General features: G+C 37.6%; 1 protein-coding gene across 6 annotated transcripts in view; it reads right to left on the bottom strand.

The window, feature by feature from the left end:
* The window catches only part of SOX5 (SRY-box transcription factor 5), a 1,093,182-nt gene that overhangs the window by 877,373 nt on the left and 196,955 nt on the right, over nucleotides 1–18,854 (bottom strand). For all 6 annotated transcript variants that reach the window (XM_065940365.1, XM_065940375.1, XM_065940347.1 and 3 more), the window contains exon 3: nucleotides 11,048–11,124. The gene's annotated coding sequence lies outside the window, so the exon portion shown is untranslated. The remainder of the gene's footprint in view (nucleotides 1–11,047; nucleotides 11,125–18,854) is intronic.

The following is an 18,854-nucleotide window of genomic DNA, read 5'->3' as shown; positions in this document are numbered from 1 at the left end:
TGGAAACTATTTCCAAGTGGAGCTAGAAATAAAATGTGATGGAAATTCAAAGAACGAAGAAAGCAGCCCTACCCCCACCACCCACACTGAGAAATTCACAACACAGTCTTGCTAAAAGATAAAAAAATTTCCTCTCCAAGACACGTATTTTACTGTAATTCCTTGTGTTTTTGTTGCTGTTGTTCTTACGTATGTTGTCTGTTAGGCCATAAAATCTGTGAGGCCTTGTGCTTTGATTAGTTTGTTCATGAATGTATTTTCAAGAACCCAGTAGGCTGCATGTAATGTGTTCCCAATAAATATCTGTTGAATGGGTAAGTGAATCATCCTGTGATGATAAGTAGTGAACGAATCTGAATCTTCTGAGGAAGATTTTCTGAATTTCTGATTGATATTAATTCCCTATCTTATTGAAGACCACCAATAAGAAAGAAGACTTGTGTAAAGTTGCTGGACACCCCCAATGATCATAGATACCATATTTAATTAGCACAATTGCCAAAACAACCATGGCAAATGACAATTTTTGTAGAGCTGAGGGTTTCGTTTTACTTACAAGGCCCCTCTTTTGCAATAGGACCACCATCAGTGATTACAGGATTAATCACAGAGGTGAGTAAATCTCTCTGCAGTGTTTCTGTCTCCTCTTTGCTTCATATTTTTCCCAAGAAATAATACTTTCAAAAATACCCTTGCACCATCTTCCAAAAATTGTAATCCAGTTATTGCTAGTATAAATTATCCATAGAAGTGAAAGGTTACTATAGTAAAGATTAGAAAAATGTAAAGATAAGTCATTCAGAAAATCCACTTGCAGAATACCTTCACCAAATGAGATTAAATTCTTTTACAATAAACTATTTGGTATGGTATTCAAATTATTTTGCTTTATCAAAAGTTACCTGAAATAATAGCTACTATTCATTAAGCATTTATTTATAAGCACAGCACAAGGTGCTGCATGAATATTTCTTCACTAAAGACCCACAATTACTTTATAAGAGAGAAATTTTATCCCCACATCACAGATAAAGAAATTGAGGCACTGAAAGATTACTCTGAAAGTTGAGGAATCCAAGTCCACCCTGCTTTGAAACTCCAAATCATTTCTATTCTTTGCTCAGCACTCATTATATAATGCAGTGATTGTGTTTATTTTGGCTTAAAACTCACAAATATTTCACAAGAAAATTCTTCTCAGTAGTGGTCATAACTTAGCTCTTTCAAGTTAGTATCATACACAAAATTCAAACTGAGTTACCTAGCTTGAAAAAACATACAAATTATAGCATTTGCTATCTCATGAAAAAGTCTTAAATGTCTGATTCAAAACTGCCATTGTGATTATAAGGTGGCAAATTATGAATGAGGCTGGTGGGGGAGAAGCGCTGAGAACTGGGTCTTGCATGGGTTTCATGGGTAAGTTAGGACATATGCAATAGGATTTTTTGACTAATTTCTCCTACGTGTGCCTCTTCTCTTGTTTTCTCCCACTGTTTTCTCAAATGCCTTGGCAACATATTAATATATTACCCTTTAAAATGTTGGGAAGAGTACTTAGGGGAAAACTACTCTTCTTGTTCTTCCTTAACCATACATCTGGGGTGAGATATGAATAATTCTGATCCCCAACATTGCACTCTTTCTACTATAATATATTGCCTTCCAGTAATTTCTTCTGGTTTTAAAAGTCAAAAGAAACTCCACTTTTGCCATACTCCAAAACCTTTTTCTAAATTTAATTCATATATTTGATCAAGGGATTAAAAAAAGGCTAAAACTTTTGTCCTCAGTCTCTAAAACACCAAATGATTCTATGCATATCCTACCCTTGACCAAAAAAGACATCTGAAATGCATTGAAACAAAAAGACTATCTCTTTTTACCACACTTACATCTTTCCTCAATTTTATTTTAAAAATATTTACTCATAATAACACTAGATCTTTATACCATATGATATGAAAAACAAAAGTAGGGGAGTGAAAAATGGAGAGAACTAGTAGAATTACAAGGACAAGAAAAAGAAGGAAGAGAAAAAGAGAGAAGAAAGAGGATGCTGAGAAAATAAGAGGAGTAAGACAGAATCTTTTTGTTTTGTCCACATCTTTTGGTTAGAGGTTTGCTTTGAAATAAAATTGTTTCTTTCAGTGCTCAATGATATTTTATTTCTAGGTAACTCCCTTCTGAAATAGGTTAATTACAGAGGCAATTAGTCTAGCACACACAGGATGTCACTATTCCCTTATATAAATAGAACTGGCACGCATGTTTCAGGCAGAGAAAAATATCTGTAAAGACCAGATTTCAAAATGTAATAGAATTTTGTGCTACTTTGCCAGTTTGGGTTAAACTTCCCTATTGTCATCATCCTTATTTACTGAACAGCCTTTATGTTCTATTATCATCATAGAAGCTCTCTATGTAACTAGGAAGGTCTACTCAAATCATAAAGAAAATAATCCAAAATGAAAAAGTATTATGACATAAAGTAACTGAACAGGAATAAGTTAAGGTCTTATTAGCAAGGCAAATACAGATAGGAAAGAGGGAGCTGGAACTGAAAAAGCTAATTCTATATTAGTTTAAACAAATGTTCTAACCTATGCAGTCTCCTAGGTTTTTTGTGTGATGACTTTATTTTACATATTCAGACTTTGGAAATTAGTAACTAGCGTCCTTCTGACAACCAAAGGCTTCATAGCACAAGAGCTTTTCTAAAAGCTGAATATATGTAGCGCTGGCTATCATGATCCAGTCCCAGGGACACACATGGAATTCACAGGAAAAGTTGTTAAATCATTAATAATGGCATCCATTTTAGCCTGAAACTCCTAACTACTGATTATTGCTTGCCTATTTATCAAAACCAAAATGATAAAGTGCTCTTCAAAAGAATAAATTGCCATATCTAGTACTAAATACATATTCATAGAGGGCACTTTGTCCTCTTGATGGTGACTACCCAGGATGACAAAACTGCAAGACACTGATGACATGCTAACATCTATGGTTCATTAGCTCCCCGTTTACGGCGGTAACAGTGAAAGCAAGGTCTTTAGGGCAGATCCTCATATTAATCAATACATTCGTCTCTCTTCTACAGCCATAAAGTATTATCCTCGGTTTGAGCAGCTGTCTCAAATAAGGGTTGTCATGGGTCACAACAGTGTCTGAGAGAGATACATAGTGACCACGAGTACAAGGAAAAACACTCAAATTTTATTTCCTACTAACGATGGTCACCTTGCATTCTTTTCATGCACAAAGCATTGCATACTGCCTACAAATAAACCTAGTAGAGTGTGTGCTTCAGTCATGGGTTTACTCCACCTGGGTTTAAAAATTGGCGCCACCTCTTATAAGCTGTTGAGTCATAGTAAGTTACTCAATTTCTCTCAATTCCCTCAGCTGAAAAATGAGTACACAAGTACCTACTTCACGAGGTACTTAGGAAGCTTAAATTAGATACTACATGCAAAGATCAAGAACAAAATCTAGCAAAACGAAAAGTCCTCAGTAAATGACAGTTGTTATAACATTCTGTAACTTATAAAAAGTGATGGAGTTTTTCTGATTTTACATCTGTGTGTGTATTTAAATCAGGAAAGCTTGCATTTAAATTTAAACTTCTGTAAGAAGATGCAGACACTTCACTGGTGGCGAAAGTCTACAGGATAAGTTAACTGAGGTTTATAAAGCTTTCTATCAGCATAGCATCATCCCCTAGGCTAGTCTGTAGAGCAGTCTCTTTGGGGTTTCAATTTGGCTTACCTGAGTATACTGCAGTGGCACAGCAGACACGGGCTTTCTTCTACAACGAGTCCAAGGCTACCAATGATGACGTAGGGATGGGCAGGGGATGCAGTGATCTCCCTTCCAGAAGGTGAACGGTGGCACCGAGAACTTCTTGAACTTTTTTTGGTAAAAGATCATTGGCTTTACTGCTTCTATCTGACTCTTCTGCCTTATTTCCCCAGGGAGTTTGGTAGTGGGTGGGTAAGGGTAAGTCAGCTTTGCAGCTAAGCCAGCTAGGCAAATAAGTTGTTTTGACTATAGTGCCTACAAATATAGAGATACGTGCATAGGTATATTCTTTCCATGCATGCACCAGGATAGCTCCAGAAAGTATGATAATTCAAAGTATATTACAGATTAAAGAGGAACATATTAGGATGTTTCCTTCTCCGTAACAACCAAATAAATCATGTTTGTTATTACAAGTCACACACACCCACACATATACAGTGGTTTCAAGTCTCAAAATCTTTTCACTTGGGGATTGCCTGATGAGACTGAGTCCTTTTGGGCAGGAGAGGAACCTCTAGGTTTTAAAATTCCTGCTCTTGTATCAATATTTTCAGCTACTGTAACAGCTGATTTGGACTGACTTTATGGGTAACCAGATCAATTGTGTAGACATTAATACTTACGAGGGCATGTGAAAAAGGAATCAGTCAAAACAGCCTATGAAATGGACTATAAAATCACTGTCAGAATGGACATTATCAACACAATAGAATTCTTCACAGCCCAGTTCTTCTTTACACAAATGAGGGCATAGAACAATTCAAATCAGTTCTGATGCCAGGACTGTGTGATCAGGTAGCGTTAATAACCAGGAGTAGCAGAAAATTGCCGTGAATCTGGCTGGTCAGTTATATGTTACTCTTTCCTTCTAACTCAGCATTTTAAATGACTTTGGTATTTAGCAATTACTCGGATCTAATATGGCCAATTATTTAGAGACATTTTTCAAATTCTTTAGGATCTCAGAAAATCACAGCAAGTTATCAAGGTGAAAAAATAAGGGCTATTAATATAACAGCATTATATACATAATAAAATGTCCTGCTCCACCAGTAAAAACCAGATGATTTGCAAAACTCCATTCCTCACACAAATGCAAAAAACAAAAATGTAATTAAATACTATTAATTCTATTGTGCCAAGTCACTCAAGTCATGTCCAACTTTGTGCAACCCTATGGACTGTGGCCCGCCACGCCAGGCAAGAATACTGGAGTGGGTTGCCATGCCCTCCTCCAGGAGATCTTCCTGACCCAGGGATCAAATTGATGTGTCTTATGCCTCCTGCATTGGCACAGGTTCTTTACCATTTAGCACCACCACGTCATATAAATATACTATTACAAAAGTATATACATACAAATAGTTTCTATTCTATTCTTACCTTTATCTTTACCTACTATTATCGAAATGAAAAACCAGTGAAATGATGTCTACCTAAATTTTCTGAGTTAGTTTTACTAATTCTTTTCTGCTATTTTCTCTGCTTTTTCCCCTTTTTCCCCTTCTCTCTCTCACTTGTTTCTTGATTTTACTGGGCAAAAATTAGTTATCATTTAGCCTTTTTTTTTTTTTTTTTTGCTACATACAGTTTCACTTTCCCCTCTCACTCCTTTTTTCTGCCATCACCGCTGGAAGATAGCCATAAGTCACGCTGGAGAGATGCCAGGGTGTCCTGATCTTGCACGGTCTGAGTGCCTCCGTGTATATCTCAGTGAGGCTTACCTAAGTCACCACTTACAATATTGAGTAGAAAGTGCAGGTTGGAATAGTCAGCATTTATAAGTCAGCTGGTTACATGATACAAAAATATATAGCCAACTTCAGAATTTATAGCAATAACATTTATGTATCGTGTTACTCCTAGAACAATCCAATTTATAAAGTGCCTATTGTGTATACATAAGGAACAATCATAAATCATTTACATTAAACAGTGTCAACTAGCAAAACATGACTTTCCCCCTAAATTCTGCACACTGAGATTAATGAGGTTTTTGAAAGGAAGCACACTTAAAAAAAAAAAAAAGAAAGAAAAAAAAAAAAAACCAACCAACTCTGATTCATCCTAGGCAGATAACATATCCATATAAAGGAGCAGGTGTCTGTAGTATGATTTAGAAGACCTATGGAACATCTCTGGAAAATATTAACCTTCTCTGAAGTAGAGAGCCGTCCATGAACTGAGCTAGAAATGTGGCAAGATACCAAGTCCGTCATCAACCTCAAGCTTTCTTTTATTTCCTTCTCAGTAAAGAATGGAATTACAACAAATAAACACAGAACACTTTAGGCCCTATTTGACCAGTTGTCTGACATGTTTTCATCTACAGGCACTGTGAGAAAACCTGAGAAAGAGCATGTAGATCACCTGCTTTGTCTCTTTCACTCCTAGTTGGAGAAAAATCCCTATCCGTGACGAAAGCAATCAAGAGTCCTAAAGTGAAAAGCAAATATGTATGCAGATTTTTCTCCCTCTGTTCACTCCCTAGCTTATCCCCTTCAGACAAGCAGTCTACAGAAATCTATACTTTAGGGTCTTGAATTAAAACCCATTCCTTCTCTCTAAAAAGTCCTTCAAATAAATAATATGGAATGTTTTGACTGTTCACATCTGTAAAAGTATTTAATCTTATCTGAAACTTCACACCTACACAACTGAATTGGACATTATATAAGAAAAACACAACGCGAATTTCTCTAGCAGAAATCTGCTTCTCTATCTCTGTCTTTAGAAAGGATTACAACAGTCATAGTTTCTTCCTGCCTTAACTCACAACCTTAAAAAAAACCATTGATTTGTTTTAGCCAAAATGGAAGAGTAACATTTTTATTAAATGTAAAAATGTTTATTCCTTTAGGGAAAAAAAACTTCATTTCTCCAAATCTATTAATGGCTAATTTCTCTATAATTAAAATGAAAACTGAATCTGAAAAACAGAGACATATGTATAGCCAGAAAATCTATAAACTAGTTTTCATTGAATGAACTACCTGCTGTTTCCTGTTCACAGATAATTGACACTGTGTAGATAAGTTGTAATCTAGAAAGCAAAGCAAAACAAAAACCATACAGAGAGAGAGAGTGGTAACTGATCTACAGGCTTCTGAATTGAAATAAGAACTGATGGTAAACTGAGGTTTCCAGGAGAAGGGTTTTAAAAATAACATGCTAATCTGGAAAGGCAGATACACTATGGCCTTTGTAGAAAGATTCTGAACACTGGGCACTCTCCCAAACAGCTGTATTTCACTAGTATTAATTGGTAGGGGAAAATATAATGCACTTCTTCACGACTGAGAGTATTAAACTTAACAAGGAGCAGTGACAACTTACTTCAGTCATAAGCAGATTTCAGTTAAAAAGCTTATCCATTCATGAGGAAGGGTGTTCAAACTTCAGAGGGTTTTGCTTGTGTAAAGAGACAAAAGGGAAGACAGAGAACTTTTCTTCAGTTAACATGTTTATTCTCTAAAATTATCTGGTGATCTCGGAATTCTTTCCTATTTTTGATTCACTTGAGAAGAAAAACTCTTGTGCTCAATGAAGCAATTTAAAAATCCCAGGCTAACCCCTTCTTCTTGTCAATACACTGAGAAAACTATGTAAAAATAAAGCATAATTATGTCTCCCATCTGGGTTGCTGCCACTGTAGTCTCTGCATTCTTACAAGTGGTTTTCTTCCCAGTATTAATGAAAAATAGACAATGATTATGTAAGCATTTTTAAAGTACTGGTGTGTCCTATGATTGACCTACCTATATTTTCCACCAGTTCTCTCTAGATTTTTCTAATACAATAAATTTTAAGGAAATAACTGACACTTCACCAAGATGTTCTAAAAAATATGACTAGAAAGAAAAGAAATCAGCAACTCACAAAGGATTTGGGGTCAATTATCAAAAAAAAATTTCCTTTACAAATTACTTTATAGACCTGGTTAACATTTTTCAACTGAACTGACTATACTGAAAGGATTTATGATACATGTAAACAAAGACTCCCAAAACAATAAAAATTGTTGCTTCAACATTGAAAATGTTCTTTTTTTCCTAATGGAAACCTAACATTGCCAGTAGGAAGTTCTTAACTTGAGTAAAAGGTTTTTCTTCTTCTCCTTATGCAAAATAATAGCTAAAGAAATAGCTTCAGGCTGATCTACTACATTTTCACTTTAGCTAATAAGAAAATATAACTTCCAGTTCTAACTTGATAACATCATTTAAACAATTAGCTAAGGATTGAGTATACACAAAATAAGTAAATTTTGTTCCTTTATTCAGGAAATGCCAGAAACAACAAATTTTCCTATACGGCTATGGGTATCAGTGTTGGGTTTTGAGGGGTATTTTGGTTCTAGAAGGTATTGATTCAACGTCACTTTCAGAATATCTTAACCTGGAGTCCATATATTGCTATTAAATCTATAGGTTTTTGGAATTATATGTAAAATTTCATGTAATTATATGAATTACGTGTAGAATATCCACACCATTGTGATTTTTCCTACAGCCAATCATTCTTTTTGACTACCTAGCATCCATGCACCCTCTTTCTGTGAACAGGACCCCATTTTCCTCTGTAATTCAACCTTAATGCCTAATTCATGGAAAATGATGAAGCTGACTCTATCTCCTCCTCCAAGATGCTGTTGCTGTTTAGAGGCTAAGTCGTTTCTGACTCTGCAACCCCATGGACTATAACCCACCAGGCTCCTCTGTTCACGGAATTCTCCCAAGAAGAACACTTGAGTGGTTGTCATTTCCTTCTCCCTGGGATCTTCCTGATCCAGGGATCACTCCTGCATTGGCAGGCAGATTCTTTACCCCTGAGCCAGCAGGGAAGCCCAAAAGAGATGCACAGGATGATTCTGTGATCTAACCAACACGAATTAGTACAAACAGATTTTGATAGGTCTTCTGGGAAAGAGTCTCTCTTTTTCCTGTTTGATCTGAAGCCTGAGAGGATGTTATAGCTGAAGCTATGCTGCTGCCACCATCCTGCTCCCAAATGAAGCCAGAGACTGGGGCTACATTAGTGGAACCTCAGAGATAGAGAAAAAATGAGTCTTGTTTATAGTATTTTAATCCAGAAGTTAGATCTGTGCCTATATTTTCTTTCGTTTTTTAAGGAAATACAATATTTTTTATTATGAAAGAATAACATATTTATAAATAGATTTTCTATACTTTAATAAATAACACACACACATGCACACTCATACCATCTTACTCCACAAATTAGCATAGCTGACTTCTTCAACTTAAATGTTACTGGCATTCTCTGACCTTTTCTACCTAAGGTAAATTCCCCTCTCTGTATTCTTCATTCTGTTCATCCTACCTGTCATTAATCTCATTACCTATTGTCAAAATCATGTGCCATATACTAGTTCTAATTTTGGTACACAGGAATTCAGTCAGTTTTCCAGTCCTTTTCAGTCAAAGTTTGCACAGTACAAGATTACTTTTCAGGAGAGAGGGACAGGGAGAGAAAAAAAGAGACAGACAGACAGAGACAGACAGACAGTGAGGGAACAAGGGGAACAGATTTTAAAAACTGAAGGTTCAAGTAGAGAGCCATATAGTAAGTTTCATCAATGATGGAGCAAATCAGAATTCTGATTACACACATACAAGAAAATACATTTTAGTCAAGCAAATATCTATAGCATAGATTAGGAGGAAAAGATTTTCACGCATTTTGATCTCCATTTCAACCAAACTTAGCTGACATAATTATGGAGCCCCTCAAAGTAACTGCTGGGTTTAGCAACACTTACCACTTCCTTTCAACTGGCTCTATAAATGCCAAGAGTGAGTATTTTAGATTAAATGAATAGATTAATAAACATCTTTGGAATATCCATTATTAAGGTTGATTTATGTTCTCTTGCCAGCAGTAATTCAAGAAAATGCCATGCTATTCAAAAAATATTGCACGTCACTCTCACTACTTTGCCAATGTTATGACACCATGCAAGTGTGACAATATCTATATTCTTTCACTGAACTAAGTATACACAAAAGCTGATAGATATTAAACCACTTTAAGTTTGCATGGGCATCAGCACGGGAACCACTCATATTTATAACTCTGATAAATGGCCTTTCATTTGTAAATTTATAGTGTATCCATAATTTCTTTAGGGAACCAAGAGGTTCATTCAAAAAATTGCCACAACATTTATCTATCTAAAGATGATAGATATGGTTTATGAAATTAAATGCTTTTAAAAATTAAAATCATATTGCTAAGAAAAAGCACATGTTCTTTCATGGTTTGCTCACATTTTTAGATGATCACAATTGCACTCTCAGCAGTTACAATATTTAATCTAAATAGAATATTAATATATTTATTAAATATGCCCAAATATATTGTTGTACGGTTGTGAGGCATCAGTATGAACTATGGGCATCAAGTTCACTTAAATTTATTATTTTATTCTCTAATACCATTCCTCTGCAGTAAATTTATGAAATATATAAAGTATCATTAGAATATAATATTTCTTATTTATATTTAGTACTAAAAAATTACTGTATTTAGTTTTTCAGGACTACTTCCAGCAAACTTCATGGCTTACTGTAAGCATAGACTGTTAAAACTATAACAAATAAAATTACTTAAATAATATGTATATTTGCCAAAACATCAACGTTAACTAAATAAGGAGTCCTACTTTTAATCCCAATAAACACTTTGTTCAGTTGGGGAAATCAATGAAGGAGAAAATGAAAGATAACAATTAGCATGAAAGTAACCAATAAAAAACAGTAGTCAAGGTTCTAAGTGCAAAAAGGCAATGTGGGGAATACATGTAAATCCATGGCTGATTCATGTCAATGTATGACAAAAACCACTACAATAAAAAAAAAAAAAAGGCAATGTACCCCATTACTACTTGTGATTCATTTGTCATCATTTACTACCATGAGTAGGTAACACACAAAACTCAGTGCTTTGGTTTTTTCTAGAGTCACTGCTTCTTTTTAATCTATCCTATTATTATAGAATCTACCAAAGAGTGAACCTTAATTATTTGATTTGGTTATAGGAACAACAATCTCCAAATTGCAACTTTCTTTAGCATCAGCTCATCCACTCCAAAAAAACATTGCTTCAAATGCTTGCAAAATTTCTGTGCAATATATTTCTTACATATTGAGTGCTCTGTATTCTGCTTTAAAAACAGATAATAATCAAAATAAGAAAAAACAAGCAGTTTACATACCCCTGTGGACCGCTAGCTCCTTGTCGGCAGGAACATCCTTATCATCATCTTTGGGTCACAGGTGGCCAGCACAGCACCTGAGATACAATGTATACCTGTAAATGGGTTTGAATGAGTTAAATGATACAGTGATGACTAGAATCCACTTGGGTGGTATGAATTCAATAAAGCAACCAATCTATCCACCTAACCTCTTCCTCTATATTCTATATTATTAAAGTTTCAATATATGAGAACATTATGAGTATATGAGCAGTATATATTATTATATATGAGAACATTATGAGTATATGAGCAGTATATATGATTAAAGTAGCAGAATGTATGAGCATACATACTTCATATATATACATATATATGTATGCATGTATGAATGTATACATGCATGAGAGCTGGACTATAAAGAAGGCTGAGTGCCAAAGAATTGATGCTTTTGAACTGTGGTGCTGGAGAACATTCTTGAGAGACTCGTGGACTGCAAATAGATCAAACCAGTCGATCCTAAAGGAAATCAGTCCTGAATATTCACTGGAAGGACTGATACTGAAGCTGAAGCTCCAATACTTTGGCCACCTGATGTGAAGAGCTGACTCACTGGAAAAGACTCTGAGACTGGGAAAGATTGAGGACAGAAGGAGAAGAGGGTATCAGAGGATGAGATGATTGAACGGCACCACCAATTCAACGGACATAAACTTGGGCAAGCTCCAGGAGATGGTGCGAGACACAGATGCCTGACGAGCTGCAGTCCATGGGGTTACAAAGAGCTGGACACAACTTGGTGACTGAACAACAACAACATACATTCTTAGGGCTTCCAGGGTGGCTCAGCGGTTAAAGAATCCGCTTGCCATCGGGGGAGACACAGGAGACTCGGGTTCAATCTCTTGGTCAGGAAGATCACCTGGAGGAGGAAATGGCACCCACGCCAATATTCTGGCCTGTAAAATCCCATGGACAGAGAAGTTTGGTGGGCTATGGTCCATGCGGCTACAAAGAGTCAGACATGACTGAGTAACTGAAAAAGTGAAAGTGAAAGTCACTCAGCTCTGTCTGACTTGTTGCAATCCCATGGACTGTAGCCTGCCAGGCTCCTCTGTCCATGAAATTCTCCAGGCAAGAATACTGGAGTGGGGAAGCTGTTGCCTTCTCCAGGGGATCTTCCCAATCCAGGAATCAAATCCAGGTCTCCTGCATTGCAGGCAGATTCTTTACTGTCTGAGCCACCAGGGAAAGTATGCATGCATATATTCTTTTTTTTTTTTTTTTTCCATTTATTAGTTGGAGGCTAATTACTATACAAAATTGTAGTGGTTTTTGCCATACATTAACATGAATCAGCCATGGATTTACATGTGTTCCCCATCCCGATCCCCCCTCCTGCTCTGGGCTGGAGATCTGTTTCACCCTTGATAGTATACTTGTTTCAATGCTGTTCTCTCAGAACATCCCACCCTCGCCTTCTCCCACAGAGTCCAAAAGTCTGTTCTGTACATCTGTGTCTCTTTTTCTGTTTTGCATATAGGGTTATCATTACCATCTTTTTAAATTCCATATATATGCGTTAGTATACTGTATTGGTCTTTATCTTTCTGGCTTACTTCACTCTGTATGACGGGCTCCAGTTTCATCCATCTCATTAGAACTGATTCAAATGAATTCTTTTTGATGGCTGAGTAATATTCCATTGTGTATATGTACCACAGCTTCCTTATCCATTCGTCTGCTGATGGGCATCTAGGTTGCTTTCATGTCCTGGCTATTATAAACAGTGCTGCGATGAACATTGGGGTGCGTGTGTCTCTTTCAGATCTGGATTCCTCAGTGTGTATGCCCAGAAGTGGGATTGCTGGGTCATATGGCAGTTCTATTTCCAGTTTTTTAAGGAATCTCCACACTGTTCTCCATAGTGGCTGTACTAGTTTGCATTCTCACCAACAGTGTAAGAGGGTTCCCTTTTCTCCACACCCTCTCCAGCATTTATTACTTGTAGACTTTTGGATAACAGTCATCCTGACTGGTGTGTAATGGTACCTCGTTTTGGTTTTGATTTGTATTTCTCTGATAATGAGTGATGTTGAGCATCTTTTCATGTGTTTGTTAGTCATCTGTATGTTTTCTTTGGAGAAATGTCTGTTTAGTTCTTTGGCCCATTTTTTGATTGGGTCATTTACTTTTCTGGAGTTGAGCTTCAGGAGTTGCTTGTATATATTTGAGATTAATCCTTTGTCTGTTGCTTTGTTTGCTATTATTTTCTCCCATTCTGAGGGCTGTCTTCTCACCTTGCTTATAGTTCCCTTTGTTGTGCAAAAGCTTTTAAGTTTAATTAGGTCCCATTTGTTTATTTTTGCTTTTATTTCCAATATTCTGGGAGGTGGATCATAGAGGATCCTGCTGTGATTTATGTCAGAGAGTGTTTTGCCTATGTTCTCCTCTAGGAGTTTTATAGTTTCTGGTCTTACATTTAGATCTTTAATCCATTTTGAGTTTATTTTTGTGTATGGTGTTAGAAGGTGTTCTAGTTTCATTCTTTTACAAGTGGTTGACCAGTTTTCCCAGCACCACTTGTTAAAGAGGTTGTCTTTTTTCCATTGTATATCCTTGCCTCCTTTGTCGAAGATAAGGTGTCCATAGGTTCGTGGATTTATCTCTGGGCTTTCTATTCTGTTCCATTGATCTATATTTCTGTCTTTTGCATGCATATTTTCTTAAATGTTTGAATTATAACTTAATCCTGAAAATCATTTCTCAAAAATAATTGTTTCTAAATGCTTTGTTGTTGTTGTTTAGTTGCTAAGTCTCGGCCGACTCTTTTGTGACCCCATGGAGTATAGCCTGCCAGTCTCCTCTGTTCTGGAATCTCCCAGGCAAGAATACTGAAGTGGCTTGCCATTTCCTCCTCCAGGGGATCTTCTCAACCCAGGAATTGAACCGGAGTCTCCCATGACGCCTGCATTGGCAGGTGGATTTTTTACCATGAGTCACCAGGGAAGCCCCTTCTAAATGCTTATTCCATTACATATTCTCATTGTCTCTGGTTTCGGTGGAGGCCATACAGCCCAGTGTTTGAGATCATGTACATCAGAGTTATGCTGACATATGTTCCAACAACACAAGAGAAGACTCTACACATGGACATCACCAGATGGTCAATACCAAAATCAGACTGATTATATTCTTTGCAGCCAAAGATGGAGAAGCTCTATACAGTCAGCAAAAACAAGACCAGGAACTGACTGTGGCTCACATCATGAACTCCTTATTGCCAAATTCAGACTTAAATTGAAGAAAGTAGGGAAAACCACTAGACCATTCAAGTATGACCTAAATCAAATCCCTAATGATTATACAGGGGAAGTGAGAAATAGATTTAAAGGACTAGATCTGATAGACAGAGTGCCTGATGAACTATGGATGGAGGTTCATAACATTGTACAGGATACAGGGATCAAGACCATCCCCAACAAAAAGAAATTCAAAAAAGCAAGATGGTTGACTGAGGAGGCCTTACAAATAGCTGTGAAAAGAAGAGAAGCAAAAAGCAAAGGAGAAAAGGAAAGATATCCCCATCTGAATGCAGAGTTCCAAAGAATAGCAAGGAGAGATAAGAAAGCCTTCCTCAGTGATCAGTGCAAAGAAATAGAGGAAGACAATAGAATGGGAAAGGCTAGAGATCTCTTCAAGAAAATTAGAGATACCAAGGGAACATTTCATACAAAGATGGGCTCAGTAAAGGACAGAAATAGTATGGACCTACCAGAGGCAGAAGATAGTAAGAAGACGTGGCAAGAATACACAGAAGAACTGTACAAAAAAGATCTTCACAACATAGATAATCATGTGGTGTGATCACTCACCTAGAGTCAAACACCCTGGAAGGTGAAGTGAAGTGGGCCTTAGGAAGCACCACTACGAACAAAGCTAGTGGAGTTGATGGAATTCCAGTTGAGCTATTTCAAATCCTAGAAGATGATGCTGTGAAAGTGCTGCACTCACTATGCCAGAAAATCTGGAAAACTCAGCAGTGGCCACAGGACTAGAAAAGGTCAGTTTTCATTCCAATCCCTAAGAAAGGCAATGCCAAAGAATGCTCAAACTACTGCACAATTGCACTCATCTCACATGTTTGTAAGGTAATGCTCAAAATTCTCCAAGCCAGGCTTCAGCAATATGTGAACTGTGAACTTCCAGATGTTCAAGCTGGATTTAGAAAAGGCAGAGGAACCAAAGATCAAATTGCCAACATCCACTGGATCATTGAAAAAGCAAGAGAGTTCCAGAAAAATATCTACCTCTGCTTTATTGACTATGCCAAAGCCTTTGTCTGTGTGGATCACAGTAAACTGTGGGAAATTCTTAAAGAGATGGGAATACCAGACCACCTGACCTGCCTCTTGAGAAACCCGTATGCAGGTCAGGAAGCAACAGTTAGAACTGGACATGGAACAAGAGATTGGTTCCAAATAGGAAAAGGAGTACGTCAAGGCTGTATATTGTCACCCTGATTATTTAACTTATATGCAGAGTACATCATGAGAAACACTGGACTGGATGAAGCACAAGCTGGAATCAAGATTGCTGGGAGAAATATCAATAACCTCAGATATGCCAATGACACCACCTTTAAGGCAGAAAGTGAAGAAAAACTAAAGAGGCTCTTGATGAAAGTGAAAGAGGCGAGTGAAAACGTTGGCCTAAAACTCAACATTCAGAAAACTAAGATCATGGCATCGGGTCCCATCACTTGATGACAAATAGATGGAGAAATAGTGGAAACAGTGGCAGACTTGATTTTTTTGGGCTCCAAAATCACTGCAGATGGTGACTGCAGCCAGGAAGTTAAAAAAATGCTTACCCCTCGGGAGAAAAGTTATGACCAATCTAGACAGCATATTAAAAAGCAGAGATGTTACTTTGCCAACAAAGGTCCATCTAGTCAAGGCCATGGTTTTTCCAGTAGTCATGTATGAATGTTGAGAGTTGGACTATAAAGAAAGCTGAGCACCGAAGAATTGATGCTTTTGAACTATGTTGTTGGAGAAGACTCTTGAGAGGCCCTTGGACTGCAAGGAGATCCAACCAATTAATCCTAAATGAAATCAGTCCTGAATAATCATTGGAAGGACTGATGTTGAAGCTGAAATTCCAATACTTTGGCCACCTGATGCAAAGAGCTGACTCATTTGAAGAGACCTTGATGCTGGGAAAGACAGAAGGCAAGAGGAGAAGGGGAGGACAGAGGATGAGATCGTTGGATGGCATCACTGACTCAAGGGACATCATTTGAGTAAACTCCAGGAGTTGGTGATGGACAGGGAGGCCTGGCGTGCTGCAGTCCATGGGATCACAAAGAGTCAGATGTGACGGAGCGACTGAACTGCACTGACACATTTTCACATCTTGTTTCCACCGTTGACTATTTACAAGGTTTTGGATAAGGCACTAATCTTCCCACATACCAGTTTGCCTTTAAAACAAAGACAAACTTAGTGACTTTTTAATGAGATTCAAAGGATCAAAAGAAACAGTGCATTCACACTGCCTAACACACAGTGAGCCCTCAAGAAGTAATTATAGAGTACTATTTGTATTCTTTCCTCCCCCGCCTCCCCCCACCGCCATTATGAACAGCTAACCTCACCCACAGAGAGGGACTTTCCTTTGGCTATTAGGGAAGTGATCTCTAGGGTCTGAAAATGTCCTGTAGGACAGGAATGTTGCTGCTTGCCTGAGGGATTTGGCCATGGGGCCTCTCAGGTGGCCCTAGTGGTAAAGAACCTGCCTGCCAAAGCAGGAGACCCAAGAGACACAGGTTTGATTCCTGAGTCAGGAAGATCCCCTGCAGGAAGAAATGACAACCCACTCTAGTATTCTTACCTGGAAAATTCCATGCACAGAGGAGCCTGGCAAGCTTCAGTCCATGGGGTCGCGAAGAGTGAGATACAACTAAGCGACTAAGCACAAAATAATCTAATAATGTGAGTCTATGATGGGAGCTGTGGGTCATGTGGATGTCCATAGACTATCAGCCCCACGAGAGGTCTGTGATCAAATCCCAGTAAAAACTCTGGACACCAAAGGCTCAATGAGTTTCTCTTCTTGGCAATGTTCCATGCATACTGTCACCTGTCAAAGCTCTGAGACTAATACGTCCTGCCTCCAGAGAGTAGGACAATGAAAGCTCTGTGGATGGGTCTTCTAGCCTCAGATTCAGCATTTATAGACTGCTTTTCCTTGGCTGTATCTTTTCCCTGTAATAAGCTGTAACCATGACTATAACAGCTTTCACTGAATTCTGTGAGTACTTCCAGAGAGTTTTCAAACCTGAGTGTGGTTTTGGAAAACCCTCAAACGTGCATTTGGTGTCAAAAATGAGGGTGGTCCTGTGTGGAGGACTCCTTGGAACTCTGTAGCTAACTAAATGTATAGTTGGTTAAACTCTCACATTTTCTTTCTTTAGATCTACAAAGCCCCAAAGCTTTGAAAGATATCTTATTTTACTACTCAAGTAAACTTAACAAAACCCCCATTTAACAGTGAAAATCACTTTAAATTGATGGTGTTTATGTATAGATTGTATGTTGGTTTATTTTTCCATGTACAAACAATAAAATCCTACTCCAGTAATAGACAGAGAAATATTCTGTTTGTTTTAGTTACATGAACAGCAATACTATTTAGAAATAAATGAGTCCCATACAAGTAAAATTTCTAAAGATCAGTAATAGTAGCTCTGTTAAGTTCAGATATTAGAAAGTTAACTTAAGAGGTACACTGGTAAAAAAAACAAAAGAGGTACACTGGTTTTCAAACAAAATATTAATTAAATCACATGCTCCTTTTGCATCTCCTAAACACAGTACTCAAGAGGCTATGTACAACCTTTTTTCTTTTTTTTTTTTTTTTCAAATATCAGTTTGGTAGGCAGAATTTTAAAATGGTCCCCAAATTCCCCTCAACTTGTGAACACATTTCTTGGCATAATATCCAGAACTGTGAATATGATGGGCTTTATTCCCATGAACAGGTTGTATTATATAACACAGTTGACTATAAAACAGGGAGATTATCTGCATGGGTCTAACCTGGTCACATAAATCTTTTAAATCTTGGTCTAGAGGGACTTCCCTGGTGGCCCAGTGGTTAAAAATCCACCTTCCAATGCAGGGGACATGGGTTTGATTCCTGATCAGGGAATGAAGATCCCACATGCTATGGGGCAACTAAGCCCATGTACCACAACTAGAGAAGCCCACTTGCTGCAACTAGAAAGTCCTGCGTTGCTGCCGCAGGAACTGAGGATTCTGTAGGTATTCTATTGACTGCTCTTCAGTCTTTCACTCTGTAAATAGTATCAGTTAAGAGCTAGGTTTTGTTCACCATATAAATCCCAGTTACCATTACCAGTACTGAAAAGTCATAGACACACTCTGAATAAGAAACCCAAAAAAAGGTACTATGTCATATGCTACAGACTGAATATTTGTGTTCTTCCCAAAATTCATATGGTGAAACCTAATATCCAATGTAACAGTATTAGGAAGTAGGGCTTTGGGGAGGAGCTTAGTTCATGAGAGTAGAACCATCATGAATGGGGTTAGTAATCTTATCGAAGATACACCAAAGAGCTCCCCATCTGTCTCCTTCCACCAGATGAGGGCACAGTGAAAAGAGAAACATTTAGGAAGCAGGCTCTCACCAGAAACTAACTGTGCTGGTGCCATGATCATGGGCTTCCCAGCCTCCAAAGTGTGAGAAATAAATTTCTGTTGTGTCAAGCCACCCAGTTTATGATATTTTTGTTATA

This window comes from Muntiacus reevesi, chromosome 1 (assembly GCF_963930625.1).
Source record: "Muntiacus reevesi chromosome 1, mMunRee1.1, whole genome shotgun sequence".
NCBI lineage: Eukaryota > Metazoa > Chordata > Mammalia > Artiodactyla > Cervidae > Muntiacus > Muntiacus reevesi.
Note: the sequence above shows the minus strand (reverse complement) of the source record. Positions and strands in the feature narration are given on the sequence as shown.